Raw genomic sequence first — 18,138 nt, 5'->3', positions numbered from 1 at the left:
GCAGCTCTTTGCTCCAGCGGTGCCTAATCAGGCAGTTTGAGAAGCGCCTTTAATGCAATTGCTCAGGGCCTTGAATGAAAGGGAATCTCCCACTATCTGTCATGCAATAGCTCCAGAAGGCGCAGCCTGACACTCGCTCAGGGAAATGGCAAAGAGGCTCCCCTAAACACAAGGGGAAAGCAGCTTGTACGTCAGCCTTGTTGTAATTTAACAAACAGGAGATTTGCCCTCTTAATTCCTCTCTTCATCAGACGTGCTTGAAAACTGAAGAAAAAGTAAAAAAAACAAAACCAAAAACCCACATCTTTGTGAAAAGAAAGAAAGAAAGAAAAAAGATTTAACTATTTTGGAAAATCCCTAGTGATTTGCAAGAGAAATCTCCTCTGAGCCAAGCCAAGAGAGAAGATTAAAAGCATGTGCTTAACAGAAGAGCGAAAGATTAAGCTACATTTTATGCAATTCAGGTCTCAAGCGATTATGATAGAGAAAACTTCCCCACCCCCGGACACCTGTTGCAGAATCACTTTTGGTACTTTACTAGGGTACTAGGGTATAGCATAATTGGGTCTACCCACAGAACCACCAACCTTTACCCAAACTGACTTTGAAAACTTGCTAGGTATCTCCAAGCTCTGCTAATGTTGCACTGCCTCCTCTAATAGGTTTTGTGAAGATGTTATGGAAGATGGCATGGCTCCTTCCAATCTACCTTCCTTTATATCTCCAGGCTGAAAATATTCTTACATCTTAATGATTTCCCCCTCTTACTTTGGCCGCTTGCACATTTATAAGCCCATTCCTCCAATAAGGTCAGTCAATTTGTAATCCAATTAACACAGTACCTGTTTAACAAGGCATGAAAAAGACTTTGCTACTTGTGAGCAGTTTTTAAAGTCCTGCGTTTAGAAGTTCAGGTTGGTGGGGAGGTTCTACCATCTTCCTTTCAGCCGTGGAAAATGAGGGAAGGAGAACAAAAATCTGGAAGACTGGGGGCAGTTTTCTTCCACTATTCTTAAACACACACAAAAGTGTAGCAAGGAAGACCTCTGCAGCAGCATGAATAGAAGAAAGAAATCTGCCAGAGAAAAGATTTTGCTTTAAGAAAAAATCTGCACTTTTCTGGGTTATCTTAGACTTGCATATTTGTCTTTACTGACCAAATATATTACTGTCTTAGATGGACCTCTGAAAACAAAGGGATGGTCTGTCCAGAAAATTCCCAGCAGGAGAAGACACAGTTGGGATTATTTGCAGGAGAACTTGATCAGGTACAAAAGTCGGGGTTGTGTGTGTGTGTTTTTAAAGACAACAATGAGCCAGTTCTCATGTAACACCAAGCCATGGCTTGGCCGTCCTTAGGATTGTAAACTGCTTCCTCCCCTTATGCACTCTGATTTGGCACCATGTCTGAATTGAGCCAGAAGCAAGGAGAAGACCTGCTTAAACCCTGTTCCTACCAGCTGGTTTCTCACACTGGGATGGTTCAGATGTAGAAACAAAGTCAGTTTAGCTACCAGTTCTCAGCCTTGGGGCCAGATGCCTCCTTTATCCTGTCCTCCTCACATGCTCAGATTCTCCCCACTCACCACAAAATCTTGGTTCATATTTATGGTTTGAAGGGAAAAAGTGAACCATAGTTTGCCCATTCAGTGGAAATGTTTTGCAAGCTACAGTTTGCATGAACCAAGTAGTCAGGGAAAGAACCCACACATGTGATGGGTGGTAGTGAAGGGAAAAGGGGACCATGTAAATCCAAAGCTCATATGGAATGATTTGGCCATTCAGTCATTACACCTGAGAAATCTCAATATCAGAAGCCAGCTATTAAGAATAGGAATTAGGTGTACATGATCCATGCTTCTTACTGAATTCAGGCATCTTGACAAACCATAGTTAAGGAAGCTGAACCATAGCTGAATGCTGAAAGGACAAAGCAAAAGCCAATAAGGAATTCAGAACCATGCTGAAATATATAAGGATATATAGCAATGTCTTCCCACTACTATCTACTAAGACTGGCAGCAGAGAAATGTCTTCCAATACCAGAGATAGCACAGCCCTATATAACCAACATGCTTACGTCTAATTCATGCATGAAGGGATTGACCATAGAGTAAGCTGGCCTGTCAGGCTTAGCTCACCTTGGGAGGAACTAGGTAATCAAGCCTTTGCTCCCCTTCAGTCCAACTGATGAACTCAGCATATGAGGTCTGAGCTGGTTGTTCCAGTTCAGACCGCATGGCTCTCACAAACCACTCTTGAGTTACTATACCAATAATGAAGGAACTTTAACCACTTTGGAATGAAATCAAGCTTTACTGTCGGTGTAATTTTTCTGAATGCTGTATGGAGAAGCACATTAATCTGTCCTTTAGAGAATTTGTAAGTAAACAATTTTTAACTTACCAAATGCGTGGCCTTTTTCTATGCTGGGGAAGAGGGAAGTTTTGGAACACACAAGATCATATTTTAAAGGTCTAACAGGCTATATTTCCATGCTTTACTTTGCTGCTGCATATTTTGTGATTTTAAATCTCAGCTGGGGTTCTTTCACCCAAAAAGTACCTACTTCAAACCTGGATCTTGGAGTCCAGGAATTCTCCTTATATACCTATACCTTTTCCTTGCAAACAACATTCTTTTTATATTTCATGGCAAATCAGTAGCTTGAAATATATGTGAGACGGTGTATTGGCCAACATTATTATGGACTTGTAAACCTGTGCTCTCACTTGACTACTGCTTTATCATGGTGCTGTTTCCCAACTAAAGCAAGTCATACTTAGGTCCCGTTTGAATCAATGGGAAAAAATTAGCCATGTGTAATTTTGTTCCTGAGGGGCATGGGTGGCGCTGTGGGTAAAACCTCAGCACCTAGGACTTGCCGATCGCATGGTCGGCAGTTCGAATCCCCGCGGCGGAGTGCGCTCCCGTCGTTCGGTCCCAGCGCCTGCCAACCTAGCAGTTCGAAAGCACCTCCGGGTGCAAGTAGATAAATAGGGACCACTTACCAGCGGGAAGGTAAACGGCTCGCCAGATGCAGCTTGTCACGCTGGCCACGTGACCTGGAAGTGTCTGTGGACAGCGCTGGCTCCCGGCCTATAGAGTGAGATGAGCGCACAACCCTAGAGTCTGGCAAGACTGGCCCGAACGGGCAGGGGTACCTTCAGTGGCGTAGCGTGGGGGTGCAGGGGGGGCCCGGCCGCACCGGGCACAACATCTGGGGGTTAGGGTTAGGGGGCGCAAATCCAAGGGTTAGGGGTTGCAAATTACTTGCCTTGCCCCAGGTGCTGACAATCCACGCTACGCCACTGGGTACCTTTACCTTTACTAATTTGGTTCCTACTGACCTCAATGGGATCCAGCTGCAACTAGCAGTCTGGATCCAACCCACTATCTACCTTGTTTAGATTATGACATGCTATAATGGGAAGTGATGGGAGGAAGGGCTTATCCCCCCCTTCACACACAAACAATGAAAGTTCGTAACCAATACAGGGAAGCAATTCGGTCCTTTTCTGCATTTGTTTTCTGGTTTTAAAATCTCCCTGAAGCAGTCCATTTAATCCTGCATTCGCTCCTGCTGAAAAATGGAAAAACAATCCCACCCTCAGGGTATGGAAACACACTTCAGCTTGTCATGCTCAGGAATAGAGTAGCAAGAACCAGACAGTGCTGCAAGCTTAAGGAATAACTGGCTCTATACCTTTGGTAGCTGTGCCAAACCTTGAGAAACCAAATCAGGTCAGGCATGTAAGGTTAGATTCAGCAACTGTACCTTTTTGTGAGAGACCAATAAAAGAGGAATGGAACTCTTGAGACAGCCATCCCAGGAACTTTACCAGATTTCAAATTAAAACAAGCTAACAGCCATCTTCTTGGTGGACTGGAACAAGTCGATTCCAAGGCTGTATCCAAAGAGATTTTGGGGTGGTGGTTTTTTTGATTTGTTTTGTTTTGGCTGACTATTAAAGCTTTATTTCAAAAACTGATCCTTATCTTTTAATGTCTCTGTAAGCTTTTTTTATACAACCCTGGACGTTTTGTTTTATTTTAGTAATGGTGGTCTTTTAAATAAAAATCTCTTAACCATGATGACTGCAAAATACTATTTAACTTATCAGTATAATAAAACAAATCAGCAGCAGTAAGATAAGGAACAGTGTACCTTTCACAGCAGTGGCAGGGAACTATCCCCCTCATAGCTAGCCTTCCAGGGGCCAGTGATGGGCAGGGCCAATGCAAAATAGGGAGGGGGCACCCAAAGTTCTCAAGCCACCCCCTGAAAAAAAGGTTTGAAGATCACTTCCTGGTTTGGTACTTGGGTCTGAAAACAGCCTCCTACTGGAGCTAATGGGACTCAGCGCACAGGAAGGGTTGTTCCTTCCCTCTCTAGATGTAACTCCCACATATATTGCAATTAGGCTTGAAAACAGCTTTCCCTTGGAACTGATGGGAGAGACTGTTTTCAGGCCTAACTGTTGTGGGGTATATGAGCAAGTTGCATGTGGCTCAGGGCCACAGCTTCCCTGCCCCTGAGCTGCAGAATTCAGAATACTGAATCAAGCAGCTTTCCCTTTCAAATTTATAAGAAAGTTATAAACTATTTGTATATCGTACCACAGTTTACCAGATTAAAACCACAGAACCCCCCCCCCAAAAAAAAAGTTCTGAGTTGCCACTGCAAATATGTGCAGCTCTGTCAGAACTTCAGCTTGGTTGAACAACAGAAATACAATTTTAACTTGATCCTTGGAATTGGACGCGCCTTGGAACAGGTTAAAAATTATTCCCCCCCCCCTCCTCTACTTTGGTTCTGACAACAAAGAAAAATGCAGTGAACTACGACACAAAGTCTTCTCCCGTAGTGGCACAGAAGCACTGTTTGTTCTACTGGCATTTTTCAGTTAAGTAATACCTAAGCTGTGCTCTGTATGATTCTAAATAAAGGCTCAGTCACTCCACATTCATGCCCCTGTTCCAAGTGCTACATTTTTTTGCAGGGTAACAGGCTAGAGAGTTCGTAAAGATAAATATTAAGGACTAGATTTCAACAGGAGGAACTATTCTTGACAGGCATTTTCATAGCCCTGCTTTTTTTGAGCTTCTGATGATAATTAAACAGATAATGGCACTCGCTTATAAAGATGTTTTTATATGTTCATAATTCATCCCTGTCCCTATTCAGCTAACTAATATCAAGGTAAGAGAAAACTGGCGATTTAAAATATTTTACATTTCACCTTGCAATGCATAATTTCCAAGATGACTTGCAAACATGTGTTACAATCACTACACAACCATTAATAAAAATGAAGGTGGCATCTCTTCTTCTCCAGAAGGTTGCTGTGATTCCACAAAATTCACTTGCCTCTTGACACCAAGTTTGGCAGAAGGCCCGTATGGTACCGATATAAGTAGATTACGGTTGACAAACAGGTCTTTGTGGTATTTGGTAGCAATACTTCAAACAAAGGTTTTAGACAAAACAAAGACACTTGGCCAAAGATTTGGTTGCCAAGAACAACCTACTGCTAATTTTCCAGGCAACTTATTGGGGAGCAAACTTAGGGTTTTATCAAAGGGGATTCTAACCCCACATGACAGGTTCCTGGACCAAGTGATGAGATTTGTCATCTCTACCACATTCTAACTTCCCATTTTGTAAAACAAAACCACCACATTACAGGCTGTGTTTAGATTTAGCTACTAGGCGATATCATTAAAAGGCAGGGCAAGGGCATTCCTTATAGTTCTCTTCTCATCAGTACAACCACCTGAAGCGTGTGATTGCTGCTGTTAGGACTGCTCATACCAGGTACACAACTATCCCAACTAGTAGTATGGTCCGCAGATATATTGGATGTCCCGGGCCTCAAGGAGATTAAACTGGCCTCAACCAGGCCAAGGCCTTTTTGGCTTTGGCCCCAGCCTGGTTGAACACACTATCGCAGGACATCTTTCCGCAGGGCCTGCAAGACGGAGTTGTTCTGCCTGGCCTTTGGTCTGGGCTCAGTTTGACCCCCTCTATGGGACCCTGTAAGTTACCTCTTTGGCCCTTTTATTGGCTCATGTGGGACCAACATGGATAGCTGGCCCTGATGAATACTTGAAGTTCCCGACCCCTATGGTTGTAATTCATGGGCAATCATTTAATTTTACCCTGATTCTAATCAATTGTTTGATTGTGTTTTAATGTATTTGATATTTGATGTTAGCCCGGTCTTGGCTGGGGAGGGCGGGGTATAAATAAAAATTTACTTACTCACTAGAATCAAAAGTAAGTTACACACACAATTTAAAAAAACAAAAAAAATATTTGCCAAGTTAGCTCACAGTGCTCCATTTGTATGCTTTATTCTGAACCTAATATTTTGTTTTTAAATGAAGAGCAGTCGTAAGTGGTATGAGGAGTGGCATGGGTGGGGGAATCTGACTGGAGGCCATGGGAGGGGACACAGCCACACAGGAATAAAGTATCTGCCAAACATCCCCTGCTTGTTGTCAAAAGTCTTCCCTGCCCATTCGGTCTAGAAACCTCTTTATTAAAATAAAAAGGCTGAAATTGCCAGGAATCGTTACCAAAATCAGGTTATATGAACACCAGAAGACAAAGAGCCCTATTTTACTGATGGGAAACAAGAAGATTATGGCTTTCAGCAAGGCACTATTTGTTATACAGGTTTTCATTTAGCACACTCACACTACACATATACACATCCACAGCTCAGTGATTCAAATTTCTTATTTTTTTTCTTCTGTCATACTCCAAAACCATTTCTTGCATTTCTCATTTGTGCACCGGCACATGCCCTATGATGTATACAAAAATGGCATTAATATTTCCAGGACACTTATTGACTTTCTCATTCTCAAACTTGCTCACTGCGCCAGAGTTCAGCCTAGATGATTTTCTGGCCCCACCCTCAGTTAGCGGGATCAGCCAAGGTCACTTGCACAACTCCACTAACGCTTGGCCAACTGGTCACAATTCCTTAATGAGCCCTTTGTAAACCTTTGTAAGTGGCAGGCTAAAAAGCCAGCTTGAATGGCCATAGAAGCAGAGTCATCAGGGTTCAGTTGAGGTGGAAGAGAGGCTTGTGTTGGGTCTCAAATTCACCAGAAACTCAAGCAAGCATCAGCCACAGTGTCACAAGCAGTTAACGATCATCGCTAAAGCATGCCAAGAATTAGGGCTTGCGCAGAATGAATAGGGACAGTAGATAGGTGTGCTAGGAAATTGAAAAAGACAACACAGAATTGGGCAATTTGCAAGGCTTAGCCAGTGTCTAATGCCTAACCATGGGTAGCGGGGCTAGAGAACAAGTGGGTAATACGTGGTTCTCCAGATCACTCACATCATCTCTGATCATTGGTCATGCTGCCTGGAGCTGATGGGGCAGGCGGGGTGTGTGTGGTGTTGTCCAACAACATGTGGTGGACCAGAGATCCCACAGCCCTGGATTACAGCTTGGGCCTGGGATTTAAAAGACACAGGAGATGCTGACCAGAACTTCAGGGAAAATGGGAGGAAGGGCAAATACTAAAGAAAGTATTCAGCCTAAAGGAGCCAAAAGGGATAACCTGTGCATGCATAGACTACTCTCTACTAATGGATTGAGAGGGAAGTAAAAACTTATGAGAACCAAGAATATTTCAAATAGGCAGAACTCCACTTGTTATGAAAGAGTAAGCTGGCCCAATCATGCCACACAATGTGGCAACTGAAAGAAGGCCTTCTCAGTAGCAAATTATGGAACTCCCTTTCTCTAATCTTCCACTTCTGTTATTATGCCTTATCTTTATTTTGTTAGCCTTATTGAGGCATTTGCAAACAAGGCAGAATTTAAATACTCACAAAAAAGTAAGGTTGGGCAGGACTCCCTGTTAAAAGTATGCAGGGCAACATTTTTCAACACACATGACCCTTGTCACAGTATAGCAGAAGGTGGTCTCTTTTACAAGCCTCCAGTTTCACTATTGGCAAAGAGTTTAAGGCCATGTGCTTCCTCTGCTAGGATCAAGAGCTCTTGCTCTCTGCTAGCACAGTCACCTCTCATACACCTCAGATCATTTCCACAGTCATCATCGTTCACTAGCCGAGAAATGACCCTCAATCCCTGGTTGAACCCCAACCGCCCATTCTTACATTACCCTTCCTAAACCCACTCTATTACCTAGTCTTGATTTATGAACTTCAGTATGAACAAACGCCTGTCAACTCCAGAGAACCTACACTTTGGAGTGTGATAGGTATAACACCCCCCCAGCAGGAACTCTTGCCCCCCCCCCCAGCAGCTATAGTTAAGACTTTCCTAGAGGGGAGGACACCCAGAGCCAATGGGAAACTTGTTGAGAGTGTGTTTTTGAAAGACTGCATTGAATACCCATGCAGGAGACCCAAGACAGATATGCCCAGCTTTATCATGTTACTACCGTCTCAAACACCTTGGCTCCTAAACAAATCGACTCCTGAAAGTGAGTGTTTCAGTTTTTGAACGATTTTTGGAAGCCAAACATCCAGCGCAGCTTCTGATTGGCTGCAGGAGTTTCCTGCAGCCAATCGGAAGCCGTGCTTTGGTTTCTGAATGTTTTGGAAGTCGAATGGACTTCCGGAACGGATTCTGTTTGACTTCCAAGGTACGACTGTATAGCCAATGTCAGTCAGGAACTCTGAAATGCTACAGTGCTTTTTTTACAGTGTCCTCCCCAGCACACCCTATCCGTTTCAGTCCAGCTATGCCACACACTCTTACTCAAACTCCATGCACGCACAAGCATGTTGAAATATGTACACAGCACTAGGCCCAAGACCACAAACTGCCTTAAAAAAAAACGATAAAAACTCAACACGCTTGCCAAATTCTATAATCAGAAAACCTGAATTCCACATTCTAAATTTATGACTAGGTGAGTAGGGGAGAGATCCAGGTTAGATTTTCTGATTCAGATTGTCGAGTACTGGGTTTGGCAATAATTGGAGTGTCTCACAGCAACAGTGAAAAGAGAAGTGCAATTTCTGTATGTGGGGCAGGGGGAAGAAAGCAATTAAGGTTACAGAGACATGCCCTACCTCCTGGACAAAAGGAAGCAAACCCAAATTATTTCTTTCTGTTTTCCAAGTCTTTTGGTAGACCTACAGTACCTCTTACATTTTTAGGCTTTTCTTCATTTGCGGTGATGGCACATATATATAAAATAATAAGTGAAAAAACAGGAATGAGTAGGAATAAATGCTTCCTTGAGATTCCGACATTGCAGGGGTTTGGACTGGATTACCTTTTGGCTCCCTTCCAACTCTACATTTCTATGATTCTATGTTGGTATCCCTTCTGAGAACCAGTAAGCTATAAAGGAATGTTGGCATGGGCTGGTGAGCACAAGATGGCATGATGGGTTGGGAAGGACAAGTTGGATTTGGAGCTCCATGTGAGACGGAAACAAGAGTAGGGCCATTTTTTAATAAAGAGCCTAACTAAAAATATATCTTGAGGACATAAGAGAAGCTATGCTGTATCAGACCCAGTATCCATCCAGGTCCAGGACAACAGTAGCAAACCAGATCCCTTCAAGAAATCCAAAAGCAGAACATGTAGGCACCAAATTATCCCTGTCTACATGCTTACTGACACTCAAAGAACTCCAGAAAATTGACACAGCAGAACTTTCCTTTGCAGAAATCCCTCAGCATGTCTTGTTCTTTTACATGTTTAATAATTCCAGCTTTAATAATGATTTATACCAATTTATCCAGGCCAGAAACTAAACAGAAACCTGCAATTTCCTGCTCCCCAATGCATCCTTTTAAAAAATATTTTTTTAAAAAGATGTTAAGAGTCCAAAGTGATATAAGGGAGCTATTAAGGCAAAATCCACAAAAAGAAGGGGCTTTTGAAATGATAAGGCCCACACCAAGAAATGGTGTTGCACTGAAACCATTTAATCACAAGGTCTAAAAATCTGCTAGCCAACTGAAGCTAGTCAAAACTGAAGCCAAGGTTCTTTTGATTCCATAAGAAACTGGCTCACTGAACCCAGGCCAGGATACCCTACTTAGGGAAACACTAGGTTCAGCTAACTACTGCCATACTGTAAAACTCGATTTGGAAGAGCTTTCACCACAGTATATACAATACAAAGACACAGAACCTGTTCTGGCCTCAGGGCGTCTTTCCCATAGAGCAGTGGTTCTCTGCAGGTCCCCAGATGTTGTTGGACTACAACTCCCATCATCCCTGAGCTCTGGCCTTGCTAGCTAGGGGTGATGGGAGTTGTAGTTCAACAGCATCTAGAGACCCACAAGTTGAGAAAGGCTGCCATAGAGGCTAGTGGTGTGGGGCACCAGGGCACCAAGTTCTGGAGGGCACCAGGGAAGAGATGGAGGCTGGACACGGCGCCTCCCTGCATCAGCTCGCTGCCCTCGCCCACTTCTGCCATGGCGCGATGAAGCAGCGCCATGCCCGGAGCCTCCGTCTACCGTGGCCACCGCGGCACAATACAGCCAGCTGAGCTGGGAGGTGCCGTGTCCAGCCTCTGCCCACCTCCTCCAGCCCTGCCAGCAGCGCCGTCCTCCCTATAAAACTCTGGGAAATTGGGGGGGGGGCGCCGGAGGGAGCTTTGCACCATGGTGCCGGATATGCTTAAGACAGCCCTGTCTGGTCTCTGCCCCACTTTTCCACCTACAGAGCTGTCCACAGTACCAAGCAGATGCAGAGGATAGTCGATGTGGTAGCCTCCAGATGCTGATGTCTCCAAACCCCATCACCTCTTATCACTGTCCACACTGACTGGGGCTGACGAAACATTCAAAGAGCACCACACTGGCTACTCCTGTGCTAGAGCAGCAGCTTTCAAACTTCCTATCTTTGAGAAACCTTTCCACATCAACTAGCCTTCCAAGAAATTATTGTGCATTTCCCACAAAATCATCGGCCTGGTGCGGAGCACTCTAGGATCTGTTCCAAGACACCTACTTGATGGGAGTCACCTCTGAATTAACCAAGAATACGCAACACATACTATGCAATGCATGCTGTCAGGAACGACCAATGGTGCTGAGAAAGCTAACTACAGAAATTTATCGACCATTACTTGCCCCCTAACTAGCAATCAAGAAACCTGAAAACTACAGCTAAGGGGGAAGCAAGATAGCCTTTGAAACATGGTTAAAGTGACTAGCCCACACATTTATAAGGCATACTCATGCCTATGTTAACTTTTTGTGGATGGCCTCAAAATATGAGAACTGGTTGTACACCAATTTTTAAAATATTCCCCTGCCTGGTTGCATGGAGGAAGTTCTTAAGCTTCCCCCGGGTTGCTGTAATTATTTGCAATTGGAGTATTTACTCTGCAGTTATTGTGAACCTCAGATATTACATTTTAGCTCAGTATATTTATGGTAAAATGCAAGTATTGACATCTGTTCAATTACAGGCTGTACATATACATGCACAAACACTCATTCTCAACACATCAAAGCCTTCTGATCATTTAAAAATTATGTAGATTCTTTCATTGCCCATTTTGGATTCACCCTCCAAGTTCTTTCCAAATTCCCAATTCTTATGCAACCTGAAGAGAGGTTTCTCATTTAATAGGATCATCTCTTAAGTATTTGTTTGCTTTGTTTTTTATGGCATTATGCATTTCTCTATTCATTTCTATTTAGTTTTTTCATGTGTTGTACATCAGCTGGAGACACCAGAGTAGCAAGCAACTGACAAGTCTAATAAATATCATTATATTTGTAGTACAGTAGTAGTATCGGCAACAGTGATAGTAGTAATACTGTTGACCATTTTACCTTGGGCAACTAGATGAAACACAAAACCTCTCAATCCCTGCCTTCCCTTCCTTCCTGCTACAATCCTATCCTTTACAGCAGGGCTGGGGAACCTGTGGCAATCCAGATGTTGTTGGACTACAACTCCTATTGTTCTTGACCATTGGGCCATGTTGGCTGGGGCTGGTGGGTATTTGACTGTTTTCAGCAATGTCTGGAGGGCTACAGGCATAACAACCCATGCTTTATAGCCAGATCTGTACTGCATTCCCACCACCAATGAAACGAAGTGTAGTGCTACTGCTGCCAGAAGTCAGACAGAGAAGCAAGAATTCTAGCTGCCACAGCACAGTGGTTCTTTGGCAGGGAAGAGCTAACTGCATCATCTGTGGCGGCCCCTAAGTTGTAGAACTCCCTTCCCACATAGGTGGCACCTTCATTACAGAGTTTCCAGTGACGGCTGAAGATACACCTCTACACCCTGGCTTGACACTTGAGGTGTATAGTTTCAGGACTCACCTTATTTTTGTGGTTGTTAAATTGTTCTTAATTTTATAAAAGTTGTAATCCACTCTGGGACCTTAGGGTGAAGGGCGGGTCACCATCGTACAAGTGAACTACACTGTTGTTTCATTGTGGGAAGATACCACAATTAAGCAGGGCAAACCCTGCTTTTCCACCAAGCAAAACAACTGTGACTTCTCATTGAGTGCTCCTGTATGACACACATTTGTCACAGTTATCCATCACTTTTTAAGGTGGCCATAAAAAAAATGCCAAAGAGGACCGCAGTGCCCCCTGGGTGATCCAAAATATTTAGTGAAGGTATGTTCCTGAAAGACCCAAGATCCCTTATTTGTCTAGACAGGGTATATATCTCAGGAGAACCACCCTAGAACCATCCATGGTATATTGATTGTATAAACAAGACCCAGGTCAACCCACTCCCACTGTCCTAAAGAGATCCACAGAACTTTTCTCGCAATGATCGGGGAGGGGGGTTGTATATTGAATGGGCACCTCCTTACACCACAGCTCCATCAAAGCTTAGCAAAAGGTGGCATTTGTCAAAACAACAGCTAATTTACTGTGGCACAATCTCTCATATCTGGCCTGTGCGCAACAAGCCCTTGTCCCTACTGCTGACTGAGCATAGAAGTATACATTACTCCTGCCCCAGATCAGTCCTGCTGTGGGAAATAAATAAGGATTTCAAATCCCAGGCTCTCTGTCAAAAGGTACTAAAAGAAACGCTTTGTTCGAATTTGAAGTCTCTTATTTCAATTACTTCCTTATGTGCTGATTGTAGCAGCAGGATTAGCTTTATGTCTCTTCTGCCAAAGCTGTCAAGGCAAGCTGCAGCTGTACATCTCCTACATTTAACCATGCCTAGCTGTGGATTTTGATCTCTTGCGGTAGGCTTAAAAAACAACCACCAGCAGCTCTGAGATATTGAACTCCCCCAGGTAAAGAAAGAAAAAGGTTGACGTGTTCCCAAGTTTAATCAAGGCACAGAGACAGATGGGTGGAATCCCCTTTTGCCTTTAATAGCAGACAGATCAATGGAAAGGGGACACTGCTGTCATAGACCTTCTGCATATTTTGATCTCACGAATGGACAGCAGCCAAATAAAAACAGAGAAATAACACACAAAACACACATACCTACACACCTGACCAATCCTTCCAGACTCTGCCCTAAAGTAGGGAAACAGCCAGAGGATGAGAGCAAGGTACAAGGGGAAAGCAAAATATTATTATTCACCCAACACTTCTTAGTGCAACTTTTAGTTGAAGTCAGATCCAAACACTATACAAGCTATAAAGGTTCCCCTTGCCTCACAACACCCCCACCAGACTCCTTGGATGTACTTCCCCATTAAGTGATCCTGTTCTGTGCAATAGAAATGCAAACTTTCAGCCCAGGAGTATCCCAAAATAGGTGCAACCATTAAGTCAGTTAAACATATGTATTTTAACAAAAAAGAAAATCCAACATGACAGTGTGCAAATTCATGTGAAAGGCTATACTCTATACCTGGTGGGTAGTATCCAGGCTAATTTAACAATACTTCAGTTCCATTTATTTATTTTTGTGGAACTTAAATTATTACTGACTTGCCCACTGATTTCAAGGACAGCAAAGTTCAACTAATTTATGCTGAAATCCTACACTCAGGTAAACACCACTGAACACAATTAGATTCACTTTTGAGTAAACATGTACAGGGTTGTACTGTAAGACTAGATTCAACAATGCATGCAAATCACATAACACAGTAGGCAAAAGTCACACGTCTCCCCAATATCTGGAGTTGATTCTACGCATGCTTAACCTGCTTACCATTTCAGCTCTATATTGCCACTAGATTAAACTAGCATCTCTACTTTTTGGATTATGCGCTGCTGCAATGACTTACTACAATAGCAATTTTTATTATTATAATAATAACTATTATAACTACATTTATATGCCATCTCCCCCAAGCTCATGGTGGCATACATATTCCCACTTTATCCTCATAACAACCCTGTGAGATAGGTTAGGCCAGGCATAGGCAAACTAGGCCCTCCAGATGTTTTGGGACTACAACTCCCCTAGCTAACAGGACCAGTGGTCAGGGATGATGGGAACTGTAGTCCTAAAAACATCTGGAGGGCCAAGTTTGCCTATGCCTGGGTTAGGCTGAGAGACAGTGACTCGCCACCCAGTGAGCTTCATGGCTGAGTGCTCTCCCAGGTCTCAGTCCAACACTTTAACCACTACACCATGTTGGTTCTCAGTAACAGAGTTTCTGATAGCTGGTGCATTTGCTTGACTAAGAAACTGATGTGGCTACCACTGGTGGGGTTATGGCAAAAATGCCATTTGATCAGAACCCTTTTCTCCACCACTACTCAAAAGTCAAGGTAAGATAAGAACATAACAATGCCATCACATTTCCTTGCTATTTAATCCTGTTATGCCACAGTAGCAGTGGAAATAGATGAATGTTCTTAAGTATTCTGCCCCAGTCCTTGCTTGCCTGAGCTGCATCTACAACAATTCAAACCAATATTCACTATTCACAAAGTATAAGGCCTTTTCTACAGTTACACAAGTAGAACTCCTCCTCTCTCCACAATTCTAACGTCACATCATTTCCCAGTGAGCAAGCACCCCATTCCAGAACCAAGCTATCTTTCATTTACTTTAAGATATGGGCAGATGCACACACATGATGCTGCAATGACTGTAATTCACTTAGCCGTCTTGCAAGCTCACTTTCATGAATCAGCACTTTATAGTTTCATTTATTTTATTAACAGAATGAACAGAGACCAAGAGAACATCAGGTCCACGGAAACTGTGACAAGGACCATGATTTAAAAGACAAAAATAAGTCAGAAGAGAAAGTGGAGCCCATTCCAGTTTCCTGTTTAGAAAGGTCCCAAAAAGTGGGCACCTGCCCACATTTAAAGTAACCAAAAATATATGGATTCTCCTCCAAATAGGGAACCTTTCTAAACAGGATTCACATATCAAGAAGGCTCAACAAGGAAAACATCCATGTGAAAGGAAAGCCAGAATCAAATTTCTTGATCCCCCAAATGCCACTCAGCCAGTATTTTAACATAAAATAAAGTTCATCTGCTTTTTCAACTTGTTAACATGCCCCACATCTCCAGGTGAAGCCATCTAAAGGATAATGCAGTAAATTAAACCAACAATGCATTTTTTCCACAGACCTGAAAAACACGAGGCAACTCCCACCTAAGGTAGCAAACATATTCAAAGACAGCCAGTTCCTATCCTGCACAAAATGAAAGTTACTGTGAAGGGAGTCATAGAATCCCAAGACCATCAGAGAGGTCAGCTCCTGCCTTCAAGAGAGATGTGGAACCATTATTCCTCTGACTCACCAAATACAGCACCAGATTACAAACCACAGAAACAGAGCAAAAATGACAAGCCATGTTTTTACAGCTTACCAGGAAAATAAAAGCTTGTGGAAAGAAGGGAATACAGTGTGGGGAAACAATCAGGAGCCCTCAGTGAACAGTACGAAACAGTCACAGAATTGTGGATGGAAAGAGGTTGAGAGATCAAGCTTTTCCAGGACATCTCTGTAAAAGGGAACCTAGGGTCATAGCCCTTAGGGTCATTCAATGTCAGCAGGGAGGCATTAGTGGTCCATGTGTACTCAGTTATCAGAACTAAGTTTATCCATTAACACACTTTAACCACCCTTCTGTACACAGCAGGAAGGTTACAGAGTGTTATATAACAAGGGTGAAGCTTCTGTTTGCAATTTAAGAACATGTAGCATTTCTAATTCATGTCAGCAATCATGAGGAGTGAAGTACAGAGTAGCAATTATTTTGTATAGCATTAGAAGAAATAAACAGACATGGTACCTGTGGGCATTTCAGTATTAAATAAAAGGCATGGTTTACTGCTAGTGGGGTGACGAGGGAGAAGTGGATAGAAAAAATCTGGAAGGAGTTAGGTATTGTGAGAAAAGCACACCTGGGGTGAGGACTGAATACCTAGGGCCCTGAATTCTTTCCCTCCAAGTTAATCAAACCCTGAATAGCAAGAAAGAATAGCAAGTCAAAATTTTAAAAAACTGTGTGTGCATATGTGCACCATCACTAACACGCCTTAGAAAAATCACTAACCCAGCCACATACAATTCTCTGTCCTCAAGAAAGGCAGGAAAAACCAGGGCCTGCACCTTTCAAAAAGGAGATAAAACACCTGTTTATCAGTCTGACCAGCTAGCAAACATGACTCAAGTTTTTACAAAAGAAAAGCACTTCCACTTCAGTTTTCTGGGTTCCCAGTTCCCATCAAACGGGTTTTGAAAGGTTGGCTTCCCTGAACTTTTGCAGGTTGCAACAAAACGTGTTTGTTATGTTTTCTGGGGGGCAGCTGAGAGAGAGCCCTCTCTCCTCTTGAATAGCAACTATAGCAGAGAAACTGTCTCGCAGCTGCTGTTTCCAAAGACAGTAAATAGACTTTTAAGAGAATGGAAGTGTAGAGAAGAAAAGGCTACCGGGGGGAGACGGGGGGAGACAGAGATGAAGCCGCCGAGTCGGAGGAAGGGAGGCGGGGTGGGAAGGAAGGAAGGAAGGGGGAAGGAAGGGAGGGAGGAAGGAGGCTCGTTACCTGACACGGAGAAAGAGGTGGGCCTCGGGAGGAATTACGAGGGGCAGAGGAAAGGATTAAAAAATCAACTATGGGCGTGCGAGGGGGAACACGGAGTGGGTGTGAAGTGTAACAGGGGGAGGGTCTCCCTTAGGGAGCTCTAAAATGGCGGCAGCTTCCTTCCCACACCGCTCCCTTCTGCCTCACACACAGACAGTACAGACACATATATATTTATGTATATGTATATACATACCTATATATATAGCGCACTCCCGCCCCCGCCTTCTCTCGCCGCCGCCCCCCCCCCCGTTTTCCTCCCCCGCCCCCTCCGTCAACCGCTCTCACCGGGCTCGAGCCCCCTCCTTCCTGCTCCTTTTTCGCCCGCGGGAGAGGAGCCTCTTTCGCTCGCTTCAGCCGCTCTTCACTTTCTTTCTTTTCTTTTCTTTTTTTTCTTTCTGTTTTTTATTTTTTTTTGCCTTCACCGCCGCAATCCCACAATCCCCCGCGCGCGCCTCCAGCGGCCGACCTGCTGTTTCCTCCTCCTTCCGCTTAGCCCCTCCCCTCTCCTCAACTCGGCGTTCTCTTGCCGATCCTCCCCCTCCTCCTCCTCCGCGAGCTCTGTAGCCCCGCCTCTGTCCTCCAACTTAAGCTCCTCCTCCTCCTCCTTCCTGCTCCCCCGCCCCCTCCCGTTTGTCAATGGAGGGAAGAGGGAGGCGCACCTGCGCATGCGTTACGCTCCCTCGCCTTCTCCTGAGCATCATTTACTTAAGAGAGTAGTCCTGCTCCTTTCGATACTTCTGTTCCCCAAGTGAAATTGCCACCTAACTCTTGCTAGCCTCTGTTTTACTTCCTGCCCCCCTGTGTATCCGCCCCCCCCGTTCATTTTGTTTCTTCTCAACGATTTTGTACTGAAAGTTTCGTTGAAACGTTTCATAGGCACACCTTCAGATTCTTGCAGACAAATCAACTAGTTTGTGGCACCTTGAAGACCCTCACATTTATTATGGCAGACACTTCTCTGGATTATCACCTCCTGTCCAGAAACCAATGCCCCACTGTGGAAGGACGTGTGGATCCAGAATTGCCCTCCACAGTCACTTACGGACTCATTTATGTGTTTATGGAAGACAATCTTACTCGGCTACAGGTGATCGCCAAAGAAGCAGCAGCCAGGAATTTTGTTAGAGGGCGGCAGGACTTTTGTTAGGGGAGGCGGCGG

General features: G+C 43.9%; 1 protein-coding gene across 8 annotated transcripts in view; it reads right to left on the bottom strand.

Annotated features, from left to right (window-relative positions):
• Window positions 1-17,415, bottom strand: part of PPP6R1 (protein phosphatase 6 regulatory subunit 1) — a gene marked incomplete at its 3' end in the record, with an annotated part of 49,981 nt that extends 32,566 nt beyond the window's left edge. For 5 of the 8 annotated variants that reach the window (XM_081885913.1, XM_081885915.1, XM_081885918.1 and 2 more), the window contains exon 1: window positions 17,265-17,415. Of the gene's footprint in view, window positions 1-16,937; window positions 17,037-17,264 lie in introns of those variants that run through there. The other 3 variants (XM_081885914.1, XM_081885919.1, XM_081885920.1) reach the window with 3 other exon arrangements.
• Between the last annotated feature and the right edge of the window lie 723 nt (window positions 17,416-18,138).

Source organism: Podarcis melisellensis, assembly GCF_964234715.1.
Source record: "Podarcis melisellensis genome assembly, chromosome: 13".
NCBI classification, from domain to species: domain Eukaryota; kingdom Metazoa; phylum Chordata; class Lepidosauria; order Squamata; family Lacertidae; genus Podarcis; species Podarcis melisellensis.
The sequence above is the reverse complement of the archived record's forward strand: the minus strand, read 5'-3'. Positions and strand labels throughout refer to the sequence as shown.